The 13620-nt window shown below is 38.0% G+C and overlaps 1 protein-coding gene and 1 pseudogene across 4 annotated transcripts in view; one reads left to right on the top strand and one right to left on the bottom strand.

The window, feature by feature from the left end:
* The window catches only part of LOC116086214, a 44590-nt pseudogene extending 39959 nt beyond the window's left edge, over positions 1–4631 (bottom strand).
* Positions 1–13620, top strand: part of Cadm2 (cell adhesion molecule 2) — a 941141-nt gene that overhangs the window by 174198 nt on the left and 753323 nt on the right. The gene's annotated exons all lie outside the window — the stretch shown is intronic.

The raw sequence follows: 13620 nt of genomic DNA, 5'->3' as shown, positions 1-13620 counted from the left end.
TCTCTCTCTCTCTCTCTCTCTCTCTCTCTCTCTCTCTCTCTCTCTCTGTCTAAATGTTAGTGCTCTAGGACTCCAACTATAACTTGTTACTTGAGAAATGCCTCAAATAAGTAATGGTTATTGTTTCAAAATGTGTATAATTGTTGTTTTTCAATTCTTTAATATCTTTGTTACCAGGAACTAAATCTAACAGGAATCAAAGGACAGTTGAAATAGCAAATTAAGTTACCCATTAGGAAATTCCCTTCAACTCCTTCAATTCTTCCCAGAACTCTTCCATTGGGGTCTCCAGGCTTAGTCCAGTGGTTGGATCTGCAGCTGAGTATCTGCATCTGTCTTAGGTCGTGGCAGAACTCAGGGGGCAGCTATAAAAGGCTCCTGTCTGCAAGTACTTCTTGGCACCAGCAAGAGTGTCAGGGTTTGGTTATGCAGATGGGATGGATCCCAATGGGGAGGCCTCTGGATGGTCTTTTCTTCAGTCTCTGTTCCATTTTTCCCCTGCGTTTCCTTTAGATGGGGACAATTCAGGATTGAAATTTTTGAGAGGAGTGAGTGGCTCCTTCCCTCAACTGAGGGCCGTGCCTATCTATTGGGGGTTGGTCTCTTCAGATTCTGTCTCACCTCTGTTGGGTAGTTCAGCTAATGTCATTTTCATTGGGTCCTGGGAGCGTCTAACATTCCTGGCATCAGAGACTTTCTAGTGCCCACCTGCCATGCTACTTATATCTATTTATTCTCCTGACCCACTGGACTTCTCTCCTGTCTCTTCCCATATCTGATTCTGCCCTCCTTTATCTCCCCTCCTCACCTCCCCCACCCTGCCTCTGCTTCCCATTATTATTTTGTTTCCCCATCTAAGTGGGATTTCATCATCCACATTTTGGCCTTCCCTCTTGTTGGAGCTTCACATGGTCTGTGACTTATAACCTGGGTATTCTGTGCTTTTGGGCTAATATTCACTTATCCGTGAGGATACCATGTATGTCCTTTTGAGTCTGGATTACCTTACTCAGGATGATATTTAGATTTTTAAAATTGGTTACTAAGGACAGTTGTTTGGTACCTGCACTAAGATCACAGTACAAATTCTGAACATTTTTTTGTTTTGGCTTTAAAATATATAGACGATGTTTATTATTGAAAGTGAATCCACACAGATAATTTACCAAAGTGAGATTTCCCCAAATTAGACACTTGATAATACTTTGTTAATTCATTAAGAAGAAAAGGCCCCACCACCAGCAGTAGCTCCTTCTCTTTGGCTACTTGTTTTTTTCTGAGGGTTCTCTGCTTTTCTGCACATTCCATGATCTTTTCTTCTACGTAGAGGCCCTTCCACTTCTGCACTGCATTCATGTACTCTCAGAGTACTTGAGTCTCTCGGAGTGTTCCTCCTCCCCTAAGTGCAGGTACTCCTCCTGGGTGGTCAGCACCCAGAACAGGTCTCTGGGAATGACCTCCCAGTGGCTGAACACCAGCTATGGGCTAGCCACCCCGCTGGTCCTCTTCCTGGTTTCATCCGCATGCCGAAGCTTTCTGCCACAGGCAGCACAGCCTTGATGATGAACATGTCCGTCCCTTCCTTCATCTCTTCCTGAAGCACTCAACCTTCTCGCTTTGACAGCATGGCATAGACTCAGGCAAGGACATCACTGGTGGCCATGATGTCACATGTCTACATAGCTGCCATCAGGTGTTGAGATTTCATCTGTAGAACATAGCTGCATGCTTCTTCCATGGTGGCAATTAGCTGCCCGGAGAAGGGTCCATAGCAGTCAGTGACTGGAGAGTCTCCTTTCTGGGAAGTCTTTTCAAAGGGCTCTGAGCAGCCATCTTGTTGCTCTTGGTTTTTATCTCCAATGTGACAGATCTTACCTTCCCCCTGCCCCTCTCCTGCCATATCACACTGACCTTGGTTCGGTTTAATCACTTACTCCTTGTTCTGCACATTTATTTAGCTCCCACTTTTCTAGAACAAAACAGACACCCATGAGGGGCTCCTCACACATGGGCCAGAGAGGGTCGTTAGCTGGAAGCCACTCACAATGCTATTACCAAAATCTCGGAATCTACTGGCTTCTTTTGATTCTCTGCCAGCTGGGCCAGACCATACTGAGTTCTGGAAATCTTCACTTGTATTGACTAGGATGTTGGACCCACATTCTCTTGGGCCAAATGACCAGATTTGGTCAACAGTGTTCCTCCATTTCCTCCCTCTTAGGTGTTTCTTTAGGTTTCCTTTGAATTCCCAGATTTTCTCTTGGGTCTTCTGATGGATGGCCTGGGTATTTCTACCTTCATTCAAGGAGGATGTCAAAAGCTCCATGGAGTGAATCAAGTCGCTGTTTTCTTCCAGAGTCCTAGTGACTTCTTCTGGAAGCGGTATGGCACGGACGCTGAGTGTGGCCAAGTTTATTGGGTGTCAATATGGTTCTAAGCCCATTGGAGTCCACGTGGATCCCCTCTGGGATTTTACTTTGCTCTTCTTTTGTTTGGTATATGACAGCAACTTTTTGCTGCCTATTTCTTCATTGACTATGTCAACTTTGTGATGGTTTCTCTGAATGGAATAATGGGTTCAGATACATTGATGTGAATCTTTGCAAACCTTTCTCGTAAGTCATCCAAACATCGCTGAAGGTGGACCTCCCTGGCAGTGGCCAAAACATGCTCTCCTGTTTCTTGAATTAAAATCTGGACACAGGGATCAGCTTGGTTTAGCAGTTTCATTCTTTTCACAAGCTGAGGTATTTCACTTGGGTGCTTTGATTCAACAGCAACTCTCACAATCTGGGTAGCTTCAAAGTTGAGGGGAATAAACAGCAAGGCAGGACAGCAGGCTGTCCAAAGTTGCAGATTTTATCACAAAGTCCTGGAGGCCTCCAATTCCCAGCACATTTCCTTGGGGGGACTTCCTCCACATCCAGCTCCCTTCCCATCAGAAGGTACAGAGTACAGCATGCCATGTGGGGCACAGGAGGGAGGTCCACTAGTAGAGCTGAGAAGCCTAATGGAACCCACTGTAAAAAATCAACAGGATTGTACTTGGGTCCCAAAACCCAAAAATTTTCTATCGTCTTCGATCTACACCACTGAACACACGAGCAAATTCAATGAAGGCCTCTTGGCCACTTTCTTCCTGAGGTGTAGGTTGATGGCTCATCCTTGCCACATCTGGTTCATCATCTCTTGGCTCATCTTTCAAGGGTACCTCCATCCTGGGTGGGTCCTGGGGGTGCTTGCCCCTGTGCGGCTGCAAGCTTCTCTGCGTGCCTCTGCCTTGCCCGTTTATATCTCTGGGCCATGTCTTCTTGAGTGAGAGGCCTTGGCTTATTTTGAGGCAAGGCTTTCACATCAACTGCAAACATTTTGGAAACAGAGATAATAGCAGTATCCTCACTTCCACATTTCATAAAAACTGCTTTCAGGGCTTGGGTTTCCTTCCAGTGGAAGAGACTCAAATATCTGTGATCCTGTGCACATCAGTTTCTCCACTCACTCAAATGTCAGGTCAGGGGGACTAGGCAGTTTGTGATACACCATAGTGAGGACAGCGTAGGATATGGGGAGCCACTGGCTGCAAATGGCATTGATCTGGATGGACTTCAAGGTCTGAATGTCATGCCTCCCAGGCTCCAATATTTAATCCTAAAGAAGTCACAAAGAAGTCTTTGTCCTTTTTCATGACTGCATCATACAAACTCTGTATATTTTCCAGGATCAACTGTACAAGTAAAGGTTTCTTTCCTTTGGCCTGATCAACTTTCATAATCTTCTTAGCCTTCATATTTATGTAATAATCTCCCACAAGGTTTTCAAAAGAACTTCCTTCTTGATGCCAATTTTTTTGACTATAGATTCTGGCAAAGTGCTCAATTCCAAAGCCCCAGCCATCTATTGCACTGGTAAATACCACATTGCCCTGCTCTGGAGAGAAGTACAGCTGTGAGTCATCCACATCCTCCAAGCCCACGCTCCAGTCATACGCTTGCTCTCCTTGTTCAGAATGTGGCTTCACCTGGGATTCTGTCTCTCTCTCTCTGCTCTTTCTTCTACGACTTTAAAATTAAAAGAGTTCCTGTAAGTGCATTAATCTGTTCTACAATATTCTTGAAGTGAGAATAGACCTCTTGTGGGGTGCACTTTAGTTCCACTATCAGGCGGTCTATCTTATTAATCACTAAAACAGGGCGGATGTTTTCAAACCAGCCTTGTTGAAGAACTGCCTGTGTCTATGGAAGGACCACCCCCCCAACAGCATCCACCACAATAATGCATCCATCACAAACACGAACAGCTGTTGATACTTCTGAAGAGAAGTTCACATGTCCAGGAGAGTCTATCAGATTAATCAGGTACTCCTCATTACCTTCTGCATAATGTCATGAAAGGGCGCTGGATTTCATGGTGATTCCTCTGACCGGCTCATCTTCTCTGCTGTCCATGTACCTTAACTTGCCTACCAGGTGGCTGGAAATGAATCCATTAGTGGATATAAGACAATCAGCAAGAGTAGTTTTTCCATGGTCAACATGAGCCAAAACACAGAGATTCCTAATGTTGGCAGTGTTCTTCTGAAGTTGGATCATCTTATCAACATCACTGAATACCATGGTTATCTCCTGTGACGGCTCCACACCGTACCTCATCCATGCTTCTAAGACCACAAATCCTGAATTTTATGGACTGTTCTCATTTTAGACTCTAAAATGAGAATTCAGGAATGATGTAATTTCATTAGTTTTATATTACTTATACATAATATACTATGATATAAAATGATGGTCTTTAGAGAGCTTTTGACAGTCTCATCAGACATTTTTTTATGATAGAATGGTGAAATTCTATTAGCATCCTTTGGATCAAGCTAGATAGAGAGAAACTTGAAACAATCCTACTGAAATCAGGGACAAGACAAGGCTGCCCACTCTTTCCCTTTTAATTCAATATAGTACTCAAAGTTCTGGCCAGAGCAACTAGACAATAAACTAAGGTCAAAAGGATACAAACTGGAGTGGAAGAAATCAAGGTATCACTATTTGTAGATGACATGATATTATATATAAATGACCTCCAAAATTCCACCAGAGAACTCCTTTACCTGATAAACAACTTTAGCAAAGTGGCTGGATATAAAATTAACTCAAACAAATCAGTAGCTTTCCTCTACACAAAGGATAAATGGGCTGAGAAAGAAATTAGGAAAAAGACAACCTTTACAATAGTCCCAAATAATATAAAATATCTTGGTGTAACTCTAACCAAGGAAGTGAAAGATGTGTATGACATGAACTACAAGTCTCTGAAGAAAGAAATCGAAGAAGACCTCAGAAGATGGAAATGTCTCGCATTCTCTAGAACTGTAGAATTAATATACTAAAAATGGCCATCTTACCAAACCCATCTACGGATTCAATGCAATCCCCATCAAAATTCCAATTCTATTCTTCACAGAGATAGAAAGAACTATTCTCAAGTTCATCTGGAATAACAACAACATCAAAAATCCTGGACAGCATAAATAATTCTCTACAATAAAAGAACTTCTGGGGGAAATCACCATCCTTGATCTCAAGCTATGCTTCAGAGCAATTGTGATCAAAAGCATACTATAACACTTTGTCTATGGAGAAAACGCAGCCAGGGAATATACTTAAAGAAAGTGAAAAATCACACCAGTATATTATTAGAGTATGCAATTTTATCAAGTCAAATTAGTACTGTAAACAAAACTGTTCACATTTTACACAACTATTGATTTTTTTACTTCACCACCTTTAACCTTTCCAATTGCAATGGCTGGCATGACATTGAATAAAATGTTATGCATGTACTTTAGATAAAACACATACAAACATACTTAAACATATTTTATTTTAAATAGCTAAATATTATTTCTCAAGTTTTACCATCTTCATATCTTTGTTCACAAAACAAACAAATTTGTTCTCACAATTATGAATTGCCAGTTCTCAGAAAAATTTTTACATGAATAGAAACACTGGAGTCTTCAAATAATTTTAACAGAATGTCCAAAATCTCTAATTAAGGTCAATTCCTAACTAAAATGTAAATTTATTCAATCTAATATTGATGAAGTTAGATACAACACAATTTATTATGCAGTATTTCTACAAAGTTTTCAATTTAAAGAGATTAAGTACTGCTGTATAAGTAATTGGTCATATGGAGTATGTAGACAAAATAATTTATTTCAGCCCTAATAACTTAAGGGGTAATAAATTAGTTATGAGCTCACCAAGAATTGTTTTTATAAGCAATCTTTTTATTTCAACTTCTCATTTACCTTAAATAGACTGTAGAAATGCCAGCCATTTTTATATGTTATTAGCCAATTTATAGAAACCCTAATAATATCACCTTGTTGATGTACAATAATAATCTCTCATGATTTTAACAAGCAATTGTAGAACTTCATTTATATAAGCTTATATATTAAAATTTAAATAGTGATAACTCAGTGAATGTTTTAAGAAAGTAGGAATTGCTGTTAACCTCTAGAATATTTGTCTCAAAAGACAATGTGAGAACATGAATGTATTTAGTGAGTCCATAAAAATCCAAGTCTTTTGCTTCTGACTCTACTAAATAATGGCCTACTTTATACTGAATAAGCATATTATGAATTTATTTAATTTATATTGCAATTTTATTTTTAAACATACCTAAACTATGCTCAAAATATCCTCAAGTAAACAAAGTGAACATTCTGTAAAACAAGAAAATGCCACAGGTATCCTTCCACTTTAGCATCTAAAGGTATTGAATTTTTATTCCAAAGTAACTACTTCTATATGAAGGCAAGTGTTTTGGGGGCATTTTTACTAATTCTGTAATTTTTGTTATTTTCTAGAAAACATTAACTCCATTAGTGATTTACTACAATTAACATGTTATAAGAGTATTCTTACTATGTCTTTCCTCTACAGACCTATTTGTGGTAAAAAGAAACTCTAACTTTCAACATTGATTACAAAAGTAATAAGTATATCTCTCTGTCTCTCTCTGTCTCTTTTTTCCTTATGTGTGCTTGTATGAGAGAGCATATGTGTATATTTTGTTTCTGTCTCCCTGTTGCCCTCTGCTTCTTTCTCTTCATGCTTTAGTTGTTTTATGGAATTTGAACTTAAATCATCTGCAAACTATACAAGTGTTATACTAAAGAACTAATTCAAGAACCATAGTTAGCAATGTCATTAGAAAAAAAACTAAACAATTGGCCTCAATTCTTCAATTTACAGATTTTTATCTAAAATCCAAATAAAAATTTATAACCATACTATTTGTAAATACAACTGTCTTAAATAAAATATCTGTTTTAATTTAATTAATTTATTACAACTATTGTGCATGTGTATATGTGTGTGTGTGTGTGTGCACATGCTTGCTTATTGTCACATTCATATCACAGTGTGTATGTAGAATGTCAGATGAAAATTTGTGGGAGTCAGCTCTTTCACTCCAAATTGTGAGTCCCAAGGATAGAATTAAAATCATAAGTTCTGGAAGAAATTACTGTCACCCACTGATGCATCTCACTGTTCCCAGTCAACACATTTGTACATTGTAAACACTAATACAAAGGAACAAGTTCATATATCAGTTGCTGTCCAAATACTGAACTCACTCTCTTTCAACTTACTCTGTTTGATGCTTTTTTATAAAGACTCCAAATAATTTATTCCAACATGCTACCTTTTGGCATTTTGTTAATTGTGAGATTCTCTTCAAATGCTGGTAACATTAATATGCTGGCATGCTGCCACATTTTGTGTATTTTATAAATATTTTGTATCTAACATTTTGCATATTTTCAAAATATGCAAATAAGACAGCTCCCACTATTAAGTGAGAGCAATTTAAAAAATTAAATATTTCTTTTCTCCCAAAACACAACTGTGGGTTCTGTTATCATGTTATAACTTAGTGGCATGAATAATTAAGCTGATCTACACAGAAATTCATAGGATTTGTTTTGATTCTGCTTTTTGGAGGGTGTGGTCCAACAATAAAACATCCCATTATTCAGGGAAGCCAGTTTCTTTCAAAGAAGAAAGTTTCTTCTAATCTTTATGCTCAAAGAAATGACAATTAGGTTTTATAATTTATTACATAATTACAAATAAACTGTATGGATATTTCAGTTTTCTAAACTCTTAACCCTCTGAATTCTCAAAACATTGTTTTCTACATCCATAGAATTTTGTTCACAAGAATGTATTTGGTGGGAAAATATACCACAAAGACTTAAAAAATTAAGTTATATATATTTAGTACCACAAAAGGTGTTCACTCATTATTTAAGTAGTTCTTAGAATTTAGGAGAGCAATTTTCAGTACTTGATTATTTTGTAACTATGGATTCCCTCTCTTAAGGATTTAGTGTGACCACTTATAATTAGAATATATCAGAATAGAATCTAATTCATACACCTTTCATATTTTTCTAATACTTTGCTCAATATTTCTAGAGGATTTAATATTTCTGAGTTCAGCTAATCTGAACTAATCTCAAATGTATAACCTGAACTATATTAAGTCAACTCATGGACTTTATTGGCTTTATTATGTCATGATTTTTGAATACCAAGATAATTTTGTTTAATTCTCATAGCAAAATGATGAAAAAATGTTTGTGAACATATTTGACCAAATATGTTCATTGATGTTTTATTTCAGAATTTTGGATTTTGGTATATACATTTAAAAGGCTTTCCTTGATATAATAATATAATCATAGAATTATATAAAAATGGAATGGGCCTTTTCTAAGTGATCAGGGAAAATAAACTAAATTTGGCTTTATCATATACACTATAGAGTATTATTTTATTTCCCTAATTTCTGCAGTGGGCCAGAAATGATCATTTACACAAGATACTGCAATTTTGTTGTTGTGCATTTTTTTTGTCATTTACTTCCTAAGTATTATTTTATAGTCTTTTATAGATACTGTAGTCTTTTGATCTCTTTTCTGTGGTGAATCCTGATCCTTAGGAGGAAAAGGTGTGGTATAGATATCTGGTTTTGATGTAACCACTCTGTAATCTCTTACTATCTATAAGTCAGCCAGTTATAAGTCTATACTAATCATCTTCTCTTGCAAAAAGAATCTTTCTTGATGAGGTTTGAAGATGCACTAATCTATGGGTATATTATGCCTTAGAAGTCGGTCTAATACACTATGTAAATTTGGCAGTCAAAATTATTAGATTCTTCCCTGTGGCCTATTAACTCCGTAGCCACAGGATTTTAGCTCCGATAGTGGTGTTAGATGTGGCTTCCATCCTACTGAATAGCCATAAGTGAAACAGAAGAGAGTTGGCTAGTTCTATAACATACATGCCACTTTTGTAAGAGTTCGCATACCTTGGCAAACCAATCATTATTGTAGCTTTTAGGCTATGCCGGGCAATTACAACTCTTTTCTGCACTATGAAAGCTTGCCAGTAGGGATGAAGTTTCCTGGTCAGTAGCAGCCTCATTATTCCATGTTTTATGATGCAAATATACAGCATTTTCAGCAATCGAGGTTTACCATCAAGAGCAATGTCAATGAGGGAGGTGTGTGTTGTGAGGTGGATAGAACCTTATTGGACAACAACGTTTAAAGACAGAGTCCATTAATTGCATTGGCTTGGGCTTTTTATTTCTAGCCTGAGGTGTTTAGTAGAGGCATTGCCATCCCATTATAAAGCTACAGATGACTGTATTCCACCTTCCCCAGTTTGCTAGGCCATGCACTAGAAAATACACATATGCACCATGAGAGTTAACCTGACCCAGTTAACCCACGAGTCACTAATTGCCTTTGAGATGAAACAACTAGAAAATGCACAGGTAGTAATTTAATACACATTAACACATATAACATTTTTTTTATTAGCAAATACTAGCTTTATCTGTGAGACGATACCAAAGACAGGCTAGATGTCCTTATTTTCCCCCTCTTTAATGTGTGTTTAATAGCTCATAAGAAAACTAAAGAGACAGAGGTAGTAACAGGACCTGCTGAGCATGAGTGGATTGCATGAAAGGAGCTGTCTAGCCCAGAATAGTATTTAAACTTCGCTGCATTCTCAAGCACCTTCTTAACAATGTTTTGGTAAATCCTCTCATCACTAGTAACATGCCTGGAACAGCTCCCTGTGCTTTCCCACCATTATCTCACTTAATTCCACATTGATCCAGCAGTAGCATTATTGTCAGCAGTTTGGAAATCAGGTTTGGGTGTCTTAAGAGGTTAAGTAACTTGTTCACACACTTCCAGTGAATGGAAAGTCATTTACCAGGGAAAATGTGGACTTAGAGCCAACAGGTTACACTGGGTCTTATGACTTATAAAATCGTCACTGTCTTCTCAGCTGTGTGTCAGCATATCACAGCTTGTCTTGAACCTGGCAGGATTCTCAGTCTTGCTTTTAATTAGCTAATTATAGACTTTAGTTATCCAAATTAGCTGTTCTCACTCCTTAGGGGTGTAGAGCCCAGGGACTTGTCTAGACTCTGCTCCTGAGAAAGCAGGCCCCTGCTGAAAGCAATGCACAAATAAGGTTCAAGGCACAGTGCTCATAGTCTTCCTCCTTCCACCATAGTTCATGGCAGCAAGGGGGCCTTTGTGCTAAAGCAACTAGACGCATGATTGATGATATTCAGTGTGTCACTGCCCTGTGTCTGGTTTTAGTTTCTTGGAAGCCCTGCAATTCAAATAAGAGTAGATCATTTTAACACTTTGAAACATGACTGTTGACAAGAACTGCACAAGAATGCTGTGTTTGAAAGCAGTAATTTCCTGTTCTGAGTGGTACAGTTAAGACCTAAATTCTATGGCCTGTGCTTATGGCTCAGTGAGTAAATGTGTTTGCTGTCCAAAGATTAGTACCAGAATTTGTCTCCCCCCAAACCACATAGGGTCAAGGCTCGTCAGTACACAATGCTTCTTTGGCAAGATGAAAGATCTAGGCAGGAGTATTTTCAGGAATTGATGCACTAGCTAGCTTGGCATCAGCAAAGCAAGTGACCTTGTTTTAATCACAGAGACAGGTGAAGACCAATACTCAGGCTTGCCCTGTGATCTCAGGTTCTTTGTGGTATACAGGGACCACAAACACATATGAACCAGCTCACATACATACAACTATGGTCAAAGTCTACATAAAGAGTTCTTTCAATTCTGTTAGTCACTGCTTTCATAACTCAGGGCAAAGTACCTAAAAACCCTACCTAAATCTCTATTCTTACTATGCTATAAAGGATAATACCAATGTACTAGAGATGAAACACCACTATTGGGAATTAATTATTTAACACATGTCAATTGCTTTGCAGTGGAAGCAGCATACAGCAAGCATTTAGAAAACATGTGTTCTTTCACTAGCAGGGGTGGTGCATCAACGGGAATCATTTCCTCGATGTCATTAGTAACAACAGGGCTTCTCAAAACTACTGATAAACATTCACAAAAGTGTCTTAATTGTTGTTTTACATTAAACCTCATTATATATCCTATTTCAAATGTAGTCATTATTTTCATCCAAACACTTAAATAAAAAAGTCTATAATCTGTTTCCAAATCTTTATTATTCCAGAATTTTCTTTAGAAATACAGTTGAAAGGAGATTTATTGAAAAGTCTCTAAGACTTTGGCCTTGATCCATAATGATAGAGGATTTTTTGCAGCCTGTGTACATTTCTTGGTAAATTGGCCTATTTTTACAGCTAGTGGTACCTTTCTTTCCTTTTCTTTTCTTTTTCTCTTTGCCTTTTTTTATTGGATATTTTCTTTTTTTACATTTCAAATGTCATCCTCTTTCCGGGTTTCCCTCCCTCCTGGAAACACCCTATCTCATCCTCCCTCCCCCTGCTTCTATGACGGTGTTCCTTCACTCACCCACCCACTCCCACCTCCCTGCCCTCGATTCCCCTACACTGGGGCATCTATCAAGCCTTCATAGAACCAAGGACCTCTCCTTCCATTGGTGCATGACAAGGCCATCCTCTGCTACATATGCAGCTGGAGCCATGTGTAATCCTTTGTTGATGGCTTAGTCCCTGGGAGTTCTGGGGGGTTCTGGTTGATTGATATTGTTGTTCTTCCCCTGAAGTTGCAAACCCATTCAACTCCTTCAGTCCCTTCTCTAAGTCTTCTATTAGGGACTCCATGCTCAGGCCAATGGTTGGCTTATAATATCCAACTCTGTATTTGTAAGCCTCTGGAGGACCTCTCAGGAATCAGCCATATCAGGCTCCTTTCAGCATATACTTCTTGGTATCCACAATAGTGTCTGGTTTTGGTAACTGTACATGGGATGAATCCCCAGGTGTAACAGTTTCTGGATAGCCTTTCCTTCAGTCTCTGCTTTACACTTTATCTCCATATTTGCTCCTGTGAGTATTTTGTTCTCCTTCTAAGAAGGACCGAAGCACCCACACTTTGGTCTTCCTTCTTATTGAGCTTCATGTGGTCTGTGATGTATATCCTGGTTATATGGAGCTTTTGGGCTAATATCTACTTATCAATGAGTACATACCATGTGTTTTCTTTTGTGATTGGGTTACCTCACTCAGGATGATATTTTCTAGTTCTATCCATACAGAGTAATGCATACAGAAAATGTGGTACATTTACACAATGGAGTCATATCAGGTTCCTTTAAAAACTCAGCTATTAAAAACGATGAATTCATGAAAATCTTAGGCAAATGAATAGTACCTTTGTCTTGTCATTTTGTTATCACCTGCTTCTTTCTTCTATTTCATGATGAGGTTAATTGCTGTCATTAACTCACTAGCCCTTTAAACATCCTGATGGCTAAACCCAACATCATTATATTTGCTGCTCATGATAGCCAGTATATCCATGTTTAGACGTTATCTTTCATTCTAGCTTAATGCTTATCTATTTAGAGCAAAGGAGGGTTGTTCATTGGAACATAGGTAAGGTTCCTAAAGCTAGCATCAGAATGCAGCTCATGGAACTCTGCATTTTAAATATGCTTTTGGCTGAAGAAAATAAGAGAATCACACAAATCCAACTAAGGAGGGTTTTTTTCCTTCTCTTTTTGACAAGCATCTATCATCACCTCAATTTAGGAATAAACATTATCTTGTTCTTAAGATTGTGGCATTACATATATAGCTACTGACTTTACCATGAGACTGCTAAAGCTTTTATTAACTCCTAATTAGAATATGTAATGTTTCAAGTGCCAAGCTTACCACCAAGCATGCTTTAAATTGAGTGCTGTGAAAATATGAATGGATAATAGAATCTGTCTAAAAGGATTTGGTTCTGGCAAGTTTTTAACATCATATATGTGCGTGAATAATTTTGCATCATCTAAGGCTTGTCATGTGTATATAATTACCATGGATATTTTAAAATTATTGTTTCATCAAAATAGCTAAAATGCTATGGCTTTATAGATATTTTGAAGAAGAAAATGAACTAAGCATTCCAATGATGCAAAAATGGGTATAATTGGATCAAATTTAGGAAATGATCCACTTTTCATCCCTGAAAAATGGGATCACAAACTATGCACCTTTTAACCAAATCACTCCATGGAAAATGAATAGGGCATGGCAGAATCAATCTGT

Source organism: Mastomys coucha, unplaced genomic scaffold, assembly GCF_008632895.1.
Source record: "Mastomys coucha isolate ucsf_1 unplaced genomic scaffold, UCSF_Mcou_1 pScaffold12, whole genome shotgun sequence".
NCBI classification, from domain to species: Eukaryota; Metazoa; Chordata; class Mammalia; order Rodentia; family Muridae; genus Mastomys; species Mastomys coucha.
This window is presented reverse-complemented; position numbering and strand designations above follow the sequence as displayed.